Raw genomic sequence first — 12,370 nt, forward strand, 5'->3', positions numbered from 1 at the left:
TGTACATTGAACCATCAAAAAACAAAGGTTTTATTATTTCAGTCATGCTCAAAAAATTCCATAATTCGGAATATTTGGATCTGGGAGACTCAATCTGTATATGTTTTCTTTTTAGTTTTTATTGTAATACAATCGGTTCTGATGCAAAGTTCAACCTGCGTCTGTTTGTAGAGTGGCTCTTGTACCAATTCACACTGTGCATGCCAGGATCATGCGGGGCAAATCTGTGTCCTGTGCCAGCTCACACCGCCCCCAGGACATGTGATATATCACAAAGAGGGGGCCAGGTAGGGAGCAGCGAGGTAGCTGGGTGCAGGGTTGACCGAGCGCCTCTCCGGGCTGCTGTTGCACAAACCCTACAAGCTGGAGAAGGGTTCTACTGGGGCAGCGACGGTGCTGCCCCTTTGGCTTGGACATGAAGATGCACCTCGGGCAACAGACAGGAGAAATATAGAAGCATCTATATGAATGAAGGGAATGATCCTAAAGTATGAAGTATTAAGGGAGATGTACTCTCATATGGCACTGTCACTCGTTTTGCCATGTGTATTTCCAGTAGGACCTTCAATCTGGCAAATGTGGATGAAGATAGACAATCTTAAACTCCTCACCAGGGTATATGGTTGCGCTACTTTCACCTATTTGCATTTATCATCTGTGTCTGATACACTTGCTCTCTGTTGTGAGCCCTAGGCTTATTGTAGTACACTCCATGTATCTCACTGAGAGGGGCCTATTCATCATTACTTAAAAATCAATGGAGGTAATTAGGTTTAGAACTTGCATGGATTTCTACCTAATTACTGGAGGAATTCATCTTTCCTCCTCCCTATAACTATTCCGAAAAGCTGTCATTTTTGCGATTACAAAAGATAGATACTTTTCCCTCTCTACTCTACCTTACCGCAGCTGTAATCAGTGCTGTGCACGCCCCGTTACGTTGACAAAAGTGGCGCATGCGCAGCACTGATTATGGCTGCGGTAAATCTGTGTTCTTTTGCCACCCCCAAACCCCCCCCTCCACTCCTCTATCCCACCTGCCTGGCCACAGCCGCCGACCCCGACTTCCTGCCTGAAGATTTTTGTATTTTTTGTAAACTTTACTGTCTTCTGCCGGGAGAACACAGTCGGAGCCGGAGGAGGGACTAGGGAGCGACGGAGGGAGCCAAGGAGGACCTGCTCACGCTGACAGCAGGTAAGTGTAACCCGCTATATGCCACCTGAGAGTGCCGTATAGTAACACCATCAAATTCCGAAAATACATAATTTTTGGAATTTGATGAATACCTATAGCCTAATTTCTACATCCCCATATAAATGTACCGAATGGGGAGTGTGTAAATTAACGCAGACACACTTAACCAGGAGATATCAGTGATATCCTCTGTGTTAATGAATACTACAAAACCGGTAAATGTCCTTAAAACCTTTATTTTAGTGTTGATGAATAGGCCCCTGAATGTGGTTCCTACAGTGCTAACACAACCGTACCTCTCATTGCACGCTACACGCTGTCCCTACAGTCAGGGCCGGATTAAGGGCAGGGCGCAAGGGGCGGTCGTCCCGGGGCCCCCACACACTGTACCCGATCCCCGGGCGTTTCTAGTAACTACTACTGCTGCGGTCCTCGGCAGCTCAGCTGTTCCCTTACACAGTGGCTGCCGAGGAGAGAGACTCAATACAGTGACAGTCACAGTCTCGTGAGCTTATGATGTCAAATCTCGTGAGACTTTGACTGGTCTGAGAGAAGAGCCCAGGCTGCCTGCACTGTGTGCGGGGCTTAGCAGCTGCCTCAGTGTTTCCCTGGGTGGCTGCCGTGGAGCAGAAGAGCAGTCAGAGAGCTGGCGGAAAGGTAGCCCGCTGACCCACCACCACGCAATATCAGAAATATATGAGCATTCGCAAGTTTGTATGCTAGTACTGCATATATATATATATATATATATATATATACACACACAGTACAAGTGTATGCATGTGTATGTATATATATATATATATATATATATATAATAAAGTGTACACACACAAAAGGGCACCAACACCAAGGTTTATTAAACACACATATATATAAATATATATATATATATATATGTGGGTGTGTGTACATATATCTGCAGTATATATACTTATATACTGTGTATAATTTTATTGATTGGGGCCCCCACAAGTTTGTTGCCCAGGGGCCCCCACAGACCTTAATCCGGCCCTGCCTACAGTGCCAGCACAGTTGTGTATCTGGTTACATGCTTCATGCTGTCCAAACAGTGCCAAAACCTCTGTATAACCTAGTGCACGCTATGTTCTGTACAAACAGTGCCAACACCTCTGTATAACCTAGTGCATGCAATGTTCTGTACAAACAGTGCCAGCACCTCTGTATAACCTAGTGCACGCTATGTTCTGTACAAACAGTGCCAACACCTCTGTATAACCTAGTACACGCTATGCACTGTACAAACAGTGCCAAAACCTCTGTATAACCTAGTGCACGCTATGCGCTATACAAACAGTGCCAACACCTCTGTATAACCTAGTGTACGCTATTTTCTGTACAAACAGTGCCAACACCTCTGTATAACCTAGTGCACGCTATGCGCTGTACAAACAGTGCCAACACCTCTGTATAACCTAGTGCACACTATGTTCTGTACAAACAGTGCCAGCACCTCTGTATAACCTAGTGCGCACTATGCGCTGTACAAACAGTGCCAACACCTCTGTATAATCTAGTGCGCGCTATGCGCTGTACAAACAGTACCAACACCTCCGTATAACCTAGTGTGCGCTATGCGCTGTACAAACAGTGCCAACACCTCTGTATAACCTAGTACGCGCTATGTTCTGTACAAACAGTGCCAACACCTCTGTATAGCCTAGTGCACGCTATGTTCTGTACAAACAGTGCCAACACCTCTGTATAACCTAGTGCATGCTATGCGCTATACAAACAGTGCCAACACCTCTGTATACCTAGTACACGCTATGCACTGTACAAACAGTGCCAAAACCTCTGTATAACCTAGTGCACGCTATGCGCTATACAAACAGTGCCAACACCTCCGTATAACCTAGTGCACGCTATGTTCTGTACAAACAGTGCCAACACCTCTGTATAACCTAGTGCACGCTATGTTCTGTACAAACAGTGCCAACACCTCTGTATAACCTAGTGCACGCTATGAGCTGTACAAACAGTGCCAACACCTCCGTATAACCTAGTGCACGCTATGTTCTGTACAAACAGTGCCAACACCTCTGTATAATCTAGTGCACGCTATGTTCTGTACAAACAGTGCCAGCACCTCTGTATAACCTAGTGCGCACTATGCGCTGTACAAACAGTGCCAACACATCCATTCTTATTTATTACCAGTTATTTATATAGCGCACACATATTCCGCAGTGCTTTACAGAGAATATTTGGCCATTCACATCAGCACCCTGCCCCAGAAGAGCTTACAATCTATATTTTCTATTGCATGCACACACACATACGCACTAGGGTTATTTTTTTTCTCATAGGGAGCCAATTAACCTACCAGTATATTTTTGGAATATGGGAGGAAACCAGAGCACCCGGAGGAAACCCACACAAGCACAGGGAGAATATACAAACTCCACACAGTTAGAGCCGTAGTGGGAATCGAACCCATGACCTCAGTGCTGTGAGGCAGTAATGCTAACCATTACAACGTCTAGGCACCTTGTGTATGCTATGCACTGCTCAACCAGTACCAACACCTCCATATACTATTATGAATACCTAATGATCTATACACCCTAAATATCGCTATTTAGTGTTGTATGTCGCACAATAAATAATTGCTTTCCATACTTTGATTGTGGTTCCAAAGCACAAAAAGATATTATTCAACAACAAGCATTTAGTTACACGCTGTGATCTAAATACAATTAGCGCAAACAATTTATACAATCACAAGGTACAGTTGATACATACGCATGCGCTCTGGATCCAGGTTTCCCGGCATCAACTATGAAACCTCCGTCAACAGAAAAGAAAGATGACTAACTACCAGATCCAAGGTGCTTGCTTATAAACCCTTGCAGAGATAGGCAATACAATAGAACAAGTTGGCATAATCCCATTAGTTCTTCCTACTTGTTCTTCTGTTACTATGCAGTTCATATGTCAGTTTGTATTGTAATAGTTCAGCCTCCAACAACTGTTTGTGTCCATGTTCCCGCCAAAGAACGAGTCTAAACTGGCTAATAAACATTACATTACAGAGTACATTTCAATGCCTATCTCTCTATGATCCATAATTCACAGACGCATGTTGCTATTTCCTTGCCGATGGAACCGGAAGTCTGCAAATAAACAGTGGTTCAGAATAGCACCAAACACGGTCTGCTTATCATGTACTAAACATTAGGGGTCTCATTCAGACCCGGTCGCAAGCACCGATGTACTCACAACCGGGTCGATAGTTAGCCCTGCGCACGCGAAGCGGCCGCTCTGCGCCTGCGCAAGTCCCGGAGCGAGAGAGAACCTCTCTCGCTCCAGAGCTCTCTATCAAAGGGGCGGCTGTCGATGTTGATCTACAGCTCGCCCCGTTTTGTAGGCGGGCCAGGTGGGTGGTTCCCAAAATGGAGGCGTTCCTTAAGGAACGCCTACCGTTTTGTGGGCGGCCGCACTGACATAATCAGTGATGTCAGTGGGGAGCTTCCTGTTCGATCAGAGCAGAAAGCTCCCTGGGGCTTGCGGTTGCCGATAATGATAACATAATAATGAATATAACCTTGAATATTAACCTTAATGCTAGGGAACCTTTCTATGTATGCATTGTGTAAGTGTAGGGATATTAAGAAAAGATGCTAGTTAGCGTTGTGCGTCTACGCATTTGTGGAGTACACCATGGTACGTGCTTTGCAGGATTGTTCATATTATATGTTGTAATAATTGTATGTACTGTATTTATATAAAGAGGACTTTTAACAGTGTTCTATTGCGTGGGAATCACACAACACTAAATAATAACATCGCCGTATGTACTGATATTGCGAGATTCGATAAAATGGCGTTGGGCGGACATTCGCAAAATGGCGTCTTGTTGCCAGTCGCAAAATGGCGTTGTGCAGATTTTGATTTTAACAGATTCTATCTCAGCCAATCATCCACCTTCGACACTGTACCTTACTGCACACTACATTCTGTACAAACAGTGCCAACACATACATGCATCTTGTTGTATGCTATGCACTGCTCAACCAGTACCAACACCTCCATATACCTTACTACACACTACATGCTGTACAAACAGTGGGCCTGATTCAGAGCCGCTCGTAAGCGGCCGCTCGTTCGTAGTCAGTCGATGTTGTACAACAACGCATGCGTCGGTGTAACAGTGCGCATGTGCGTACGTCTGATTGCGGTCATTTTTCAGTCGAGCATAGACACAGCAAACAGGAAGTGACATGTCAAATGTGATTGACAGAATTGTCCATTTTGGGGTGGTGATGGGGGTGGAGATGGAAAAACGCAGGCGTGTCGAGGCGTTTTTTGGGCGCACATAAATTATCTTATGCGAGCGCCAAATGTGAACGGAACAAGTGATACGTCACTGTCTCATCCAATTTCCATTAAGACTGCTCGGTCAGCTTGTGGTCTGGTATAGTCTACCACAATGACGATGGTCTCTTCGTACTTCCCTGGGCTCATCGATGGTGTAGCGATTTATCAATTGAGGCCACAAAAACAATCATCTTTTAATTGCAAAACTGCTTGTAAGGTGCTCAGCAAATAGACCTTTTTTAGTAGCTAAAAACCAAACGCAGGTGAACTACTCAGCTGCTAATTTCTGGGTCATACAATCAATTAGCTAACAATTTTTTTGGGGGGGGGCTTTTAAAATATTTGTGTTTCTTTTTTAGGGAAACAATATTGTATGCATTTTTTTTATTTTTCTTAATTTTTGGGGGGACAAGAAAGCAATCATCCATTTGTTTTTGGCTAAGTTTAAATTAAAACTCATAAATTGTTTTAAACCCTTTTTTTATGTTTCTATTTCCGTTGTATTGTTTCTAAGTTTGTTTGAGGGATTACCTTTTATCCCATTTTGGAATAAATCAACAATAGAATTTTGCAGATTTTTTTCATAATTTTATTAAATGATTGTGTCCATTTTTTTTTTTTTTGCCATAAACATATTTTGAATAAGGTAAAAAAATGTAAAAATGATTTGGGCCACACACACACAAAATAAGTGGCATTTCAAATAAAAAATAAAAAAATAGTCACAAGAAAGGAGAGGGAGGTTGTTGCCATGAAGGAATATGGGGCAAACACAGAGATGGATTGTGGGGTAATTAGCCAGTGCTGTCATTGCCTTTTAGGCCTTTTGGCCGGGGGTTGGAGGGAGTCGGAACGGGCCCGGGAGCTCCTTCGGCTGGCCTGGCCAGAGGCAGATGTTGTGGCCTCTGGACTAGGCATAGGGCTAGGCACATTTGGAGGGATGGCTGTTGTTGTGCCAGAGGTGGAGGGTCCTGATGTTCCGGCAGGAAGGGAGGTCAGCTCCAACATGTGCTGGCGAACGAGCTGCTCCAGGGCATTTGCAATTCTCACGTTTGCCCCAGTATTTTCCGCCAGGGCATTTGCAATTCTCACGTTGGCCGCAGTATTTTCCTCCAGGGCGTCCGCCACCCGTAGCAGATTGGCGTCCATCCTCAGCAGAATCTCGGTGTGCTGATCCGTTTTAACATTGAGATCAGTGAAGAGGGCCACTGCCTGCGAGGGGGAATGGCCTGGACTGTTTGCCACAGGGTCCCCAGCTGGATCTACTGCTTCCTCCCCTGCAGAGCCAGAAGAAATTCTGCGGCCAAAGCTCACCTCTGGAGCAGACTCATCCGCCTGTGTCTCTGTGAGAAAAAAGAGAAAAGATTAAAATTCTAATCGAGATGTTTTACAAAACACATTTCTGAGTTGTTAACATTACAAAATTTACCTGGGGCAACATGAGGAGCCGCAAAGTCTGGCATGTCGGTATCCATGTTCGACACGGCAAACACCTCCTCATCCTGCACACACCCCTGGGCCAGCTCCTCCAAATCCGTGAGCTCAAGTGACACGGGTGGGACCCCCACCTGTTCCCCCTGCATGCCTAGCCCTATCAGACATTTTTTGTTTAAGCCGATATTTGAAGTCGCTCCATCTGTTTGTTAAAAAGTTGGCATTATTACTGCAGTATTTGGACCTGTAACCACTTTTTAGTCAAATGTAGTTTTTACGTACCGGCGTTTGACCTCCCGGGTTGAACGTTCAAACTCACCCACCCCATTGACAGCACTGGCTATGTCGTCCCACAGTTTCCATCTCTGGGTTGCACCCATATTCCTTGGTGCCTGTGCCAGGTTGTCGTTGCACATTTGCACCAAAACCTCCATCTCCTTCCTTGTGAATTGTGGCTGACTTTTTTTTTGTCCCTAGTTTGCCTACTAGGCCCAGCAGCCTCTTCCATGGCATCCTCCACACCTTTTTTTTAAATGGTATAAACATTTTTAAAGTTAAATGTTTCAAAATGTAATGTTAAACACAAGCATTTTCACATAATTTAACAAATAATTACATGGCGCCTCTTGGCTAGTACTTTGCTGCTCTGTACTCATTGTCTTTTCTCAATGTAACAGACCGATTTTGTCCTTCAGTGACGTTTTTATACATGCGTCAGCATTATTCGGCTGCATCATTCCTTGTGCGCTCCTATTGTCCGTCCTTAATTTGAGCGGGAAAATAAAGACTATTTATGGCTTGGTGTGACTCCATTCGAGGTGGCATTTTTGGATTGTTGGAGGTTTCTCGGTGTAGTGGTTGGTTCTTTGTTTGCTGGTCCATGAAGGAGTAGTTGGTATTTTTTTGAAGGAGCGTTTTTTTTTACTTTCTTTGTTTACGTTAGCATTTTTGCGTTTCATTATTTTTTTTATTTTTTTTTGAGTAAGTATTTCCAAAATTCCCATATATATTTATTATTAAATTGTTTGCAAATTTTTTTATTTTTTTTTATTTTTGTTTAACAGTTATTTTGGCTGTGACCAAGTGACCTTTTCAAACTTTGGGATATTTGTCTGTTTTTGGTTAGATTAATTAACAAATTAGATGTGTTGGTCTTAGCATATGTTTTGCTAAGTAATGTGTGCTTGTTCTGTGTAAAATCATGTCTTAACTCTAAATGTAGCGTACTATTTTGCGAACTAATGTGTGCTTGTTCTGTGTAAAATCATGTCTTAACTCTAAATGTAGCGTACTATTTTGCGAACTAATGTGTGCTCCCTTCTCTAAATTTTCGACAACTATATTTGGCTTAATTCCTAGTTTATTAAATTAATCCTTTAAATATTTTCTACTTTTGAAATGTAGGTGGAATTTCACATGACACGACCCAGGCCTGTAAGAATCTTTGGTTTTCTTTGAAAAGATAAGTATATTTTTCTTCACACATTTGTCTAAAACAATAACTACCTGGCTTAACATTTCAGGTTGATGTTGGTCGTATTATATTGGCCATGGTTCCAGAACCTGACCAACCTCAACTTCGTCCCAGGCATAGGCCTCGTAGGCGTGCAAGGCCCCAGATATATAGAACACGTGTCACCCTTTTTGGAATGCCAGATGATGAGGTGTTAAGGCGCTACCGTTTTCCGCCACAAATCATCATAGATGCTCTCTCATTAATAGAGAGTGATCTTGAACGGCAATACCACCACTTACGTAATTAATGTCGGTGTTACATTTTTGTGCCTCAGGATCCTTTCAAACCACCGTGGGAATAGTGGCAGGAATCTCCCAATCCTCCTTTTCAAGGATCCTGAGGGCAGTGATGAATGCACTTTTTAAATACCTCCATAATTTTATTAAAATGCCATTGGATAGCTCAAGCAAACATAATGGTGTTGCCATTCTAATTAATAATAAACTTCCTTTCACTCAACACTCTGTTTTCACAGACTCGGACGGTAGATTCATTATTCTAACTGGAAAACTGGGGCACTTAGAGGTGACAATAGCTAATGTTTATGCTCCCAACATGGGTCACATCTCGTTTTTTAACTCCTTTTTTTCGGTCTTAAATAAACGTAGAGCGGGATATCTCATAGTGGGTGGAGACTTCAACACTGTTCTTAATCCAGACCTAGATAAATCACATTTTTCAAATAGTACTCATGTAAATCGGCTCGCTAAATCCCTTAACAAACATATTCAGAACTCAGGGCTCTTTGACGCCTGGAGGGCACTCAATCCATCTTCTCGAGACTATACCTTCTTCTCCTCCCCCATCACACATATTCTAGGATCGACTTATTTCTCTGTTGTACTCAAGCTTCCAAACATCTCCTAGACTCAACTATAACACCTAATTCATGGTCGGACCATTCTATCCTCACAACCTCTTATGATCTTCTTGATACGCCTGCATCCAGACCATCTTGGCGATTAAATGAAACCCTCCTGAAGATCCCACAATTTCAGACTAGGATCAGATCCGCATTAGCTGACTATTTCTCTACTAATTTGGCGGAATCCCCTTGCTCACCTTTGGTTTGGGAGTCCCACAAAGCCGTAATCCGCGGACACATTATTAGCTATGCCTCTTTTAGGAATAAGGAGCGTAAACTTAAACTGTCTCTTCTGACTGACGAAGTCAAACAATTAGAAACCTCCCACAAACAAAACCCATCCCCCCATATCTATAAAAAACTCATATCTGCCAGAAATGACCTTAATGCCATTTTATCTGAAAAAACCGAACAATCTCTCCGCTGGCTCAATCAGCGCTTTTACGAAAAAAGTAATAAAGCAGACACATTATTCGCCAATAGATTAAAATCCCGGAAGGCTAGAACAGCCATACAGGCCATACAAGATAGGAATGACGTCCCTCAATATAACCCAGCTACCATAAATGGCATCTTTCAGACATACTATGATCAATTATATAATCTTGCAGATGCAACCAATGCGAATCCTAGCATTAACTCATGAACTACTGAGTACCTTTCCTCCTGTGGTCTTCCTAGTATTGATGCACAAATGGCAGAAAGGCTGGGACTTCCTATTACAGAGGAAGAAACACGCCTTGCTCTTAAAACCCAAAAGCCTTCAAAGGCACCTGGCCCTGATGGCTATCCCATATCCTATTATAAAACATTTCAAGACTCCTTAGTTCCGCACTTGACTATGATGTTTAATAAAATTTTAGACGGTGAAACCTTTCACCCATCTACTACTAAAGCTACCATCACAGTTATCCCCAAACCAAATAAAGATCCTCTCATTGCTTCTAATTACCGGCCCATATCACTACTTAACGCCGACTTAAAAATTTTTGCAAAAATACTAGCAACTAGGCTTAACCCCATATTACCTGACCTTATTCACCCTGATCAGGTGGGCTTTGTCCCGTCCAGGCAAGCACTTGACAATACCAGACGAACTGTGGATATTATTCACTATATTAATGCGCACCAACTTCCCTCTCTTGTGCTTGCCCTGGACGCGGAGAAAGCCTTTGATAGGGTCGCTTGGCCATTTATGATGCACACACTCTCCGCCTTTGGTTTTAGAGGTAAATTCTTACAAGCCATTAAAGCCCTATACTATAACCCTACTGCTTCTGTTCTAGCTGGGGGACTGCTTTCAGACCCATTCACCATAACCAATGGAACACGGCAAGGGTGCCCATTGTCGCCTCTTATTTTTGCACTGATCATAGAGCCACTTGCTAGAAGGATACGTATAAATCCCGATATTACTGGTGTGACTGTTGGGACTTCTCAATACACTCTTTCATTATTTGCGGACGATATCCTTCTTACCTTGACTAAACCACTTATCTCATTACCAAATTTGTTTCATGAACTATCTATTTATGGAGATTTATCAGGCTACAAAATTAACAATAGCAAATCGGAAGCTCTTCCTCTTCATCTCCCGGGAGATCTGAGGCAACTGCTGCAGCTGAATTTTGACTTCAATTGGAGAAAAGACTCCTTGTCATATCTTGGGGTTAATATTACCAAGACATATGATCGTTTGTATCAGGCTAACTATCCTCCACTGTTTAGGTCTATTGAACATGACTTACTACAGTGGAAGACCTACTTTTTATCATGGATTGGCCGTATAAACGCTATTAAAATGAACGTTTTACCTAAGTTGTTGTATTTGTTTCAGACGCTCCCGGTCGCAGTACCGACCAGAGTTCTTTCTCAGCTTCAATCTTTATATTGTAATTTTGCCTGGAAATATAAAAAACCTCGAATAAGAAGGGAAGTCTTAGCTAGACGATCATCGAATGGGGGACTAGGATTACCGATGCTCCTACGGTATTATAATGCCTCTCGTTTGAGCCAAATGGTGGCTTGGCATGCCCCTATTTCCACTAAACGATGGGTAGATCTAGAGGGAGCTCTGGTAGGGGTGGAATCAATTTCATATTTACCCTGGTTACCACGTACACACCGACCTAGGTCCGTACTTTCAACCCCGGCAGTAGCTTTAACACTCTCTACATGGGACACTCTTAATAAAAAATTTGCTCTTTCCAAGTACCCCTCTCTTCAGACCCCCCTGTGGCACAATCCTTAATTTACACCAGGCCTCTCATCTGCTGTGGCATCTATCTGGTCTGCAGCAGGTATCACACGCATCCGTCACATTATAGGACAATTTGCTCCACAAAACTTTGGTGATTTTCAGCAGACATACGACATCCCTGACTCCTCTCACTACCAGTATCTACAACTCCGACACTTTGCTATGTCAACACTTTCTACCCCCCAGTCTCATACACCGTCCCCAATAGATAAACTGTGTATATACCGACCCACTGATAGAGGCACTATATCCTTTCTCTATCATTCTGTTTTGGTATTGGAGTCCCCCTCACTTTCTATACATGAAATCGCATGGGAAGCAGACCTGGGACAACCACTGGGAGACGATACTTGGGAAATAATTCGTCTCGCTATCTCCAAATGCTCTCTTAGTGTAGCTATCAAAGAAAACTCATATAAAGTTTTTACCAGATGGTATCTAGTCCCTGAGCGCCTTCATCAAATGTTTCCTAACACTTCTGACCTATGTTGGAGACAATGCGGCCACATTGGCACATTTTATCATACTTGGTGGACATGTCCAAAAATTACTCCATTCTGGAACACGGTCCGTACCCTTATATCATCAGTAGTTAATGTGCCTTTCTCTCTATCACCTGCCAACCTGTTACTCTGTGCTCCAGTAGACCAGGTTTCTAAAAACTCGAACAAATTGATTGTTCACATCTCATGTGCGGCCAAATATCAGATAGCACGTAACTGGAAAAACCCTGATACTCCAACTCGTCAAGAACTTTTG

This window comes from Taudactylus pleione, unplaced genomic scaffold (assembly GCF_031769625.1).
Source record: "Taudactylus pleione unplaced genomic scaffold, aTauple2 ptg000092l, whole genome shotgun sequence".
Classification (NCBI taxonomy): domain Eukaryota; kingdom Metazoa; phylum Chordata; class Amphibia; order Anura; family Myobatrachidae; genus Taudactylus; species Taudactylus pleione.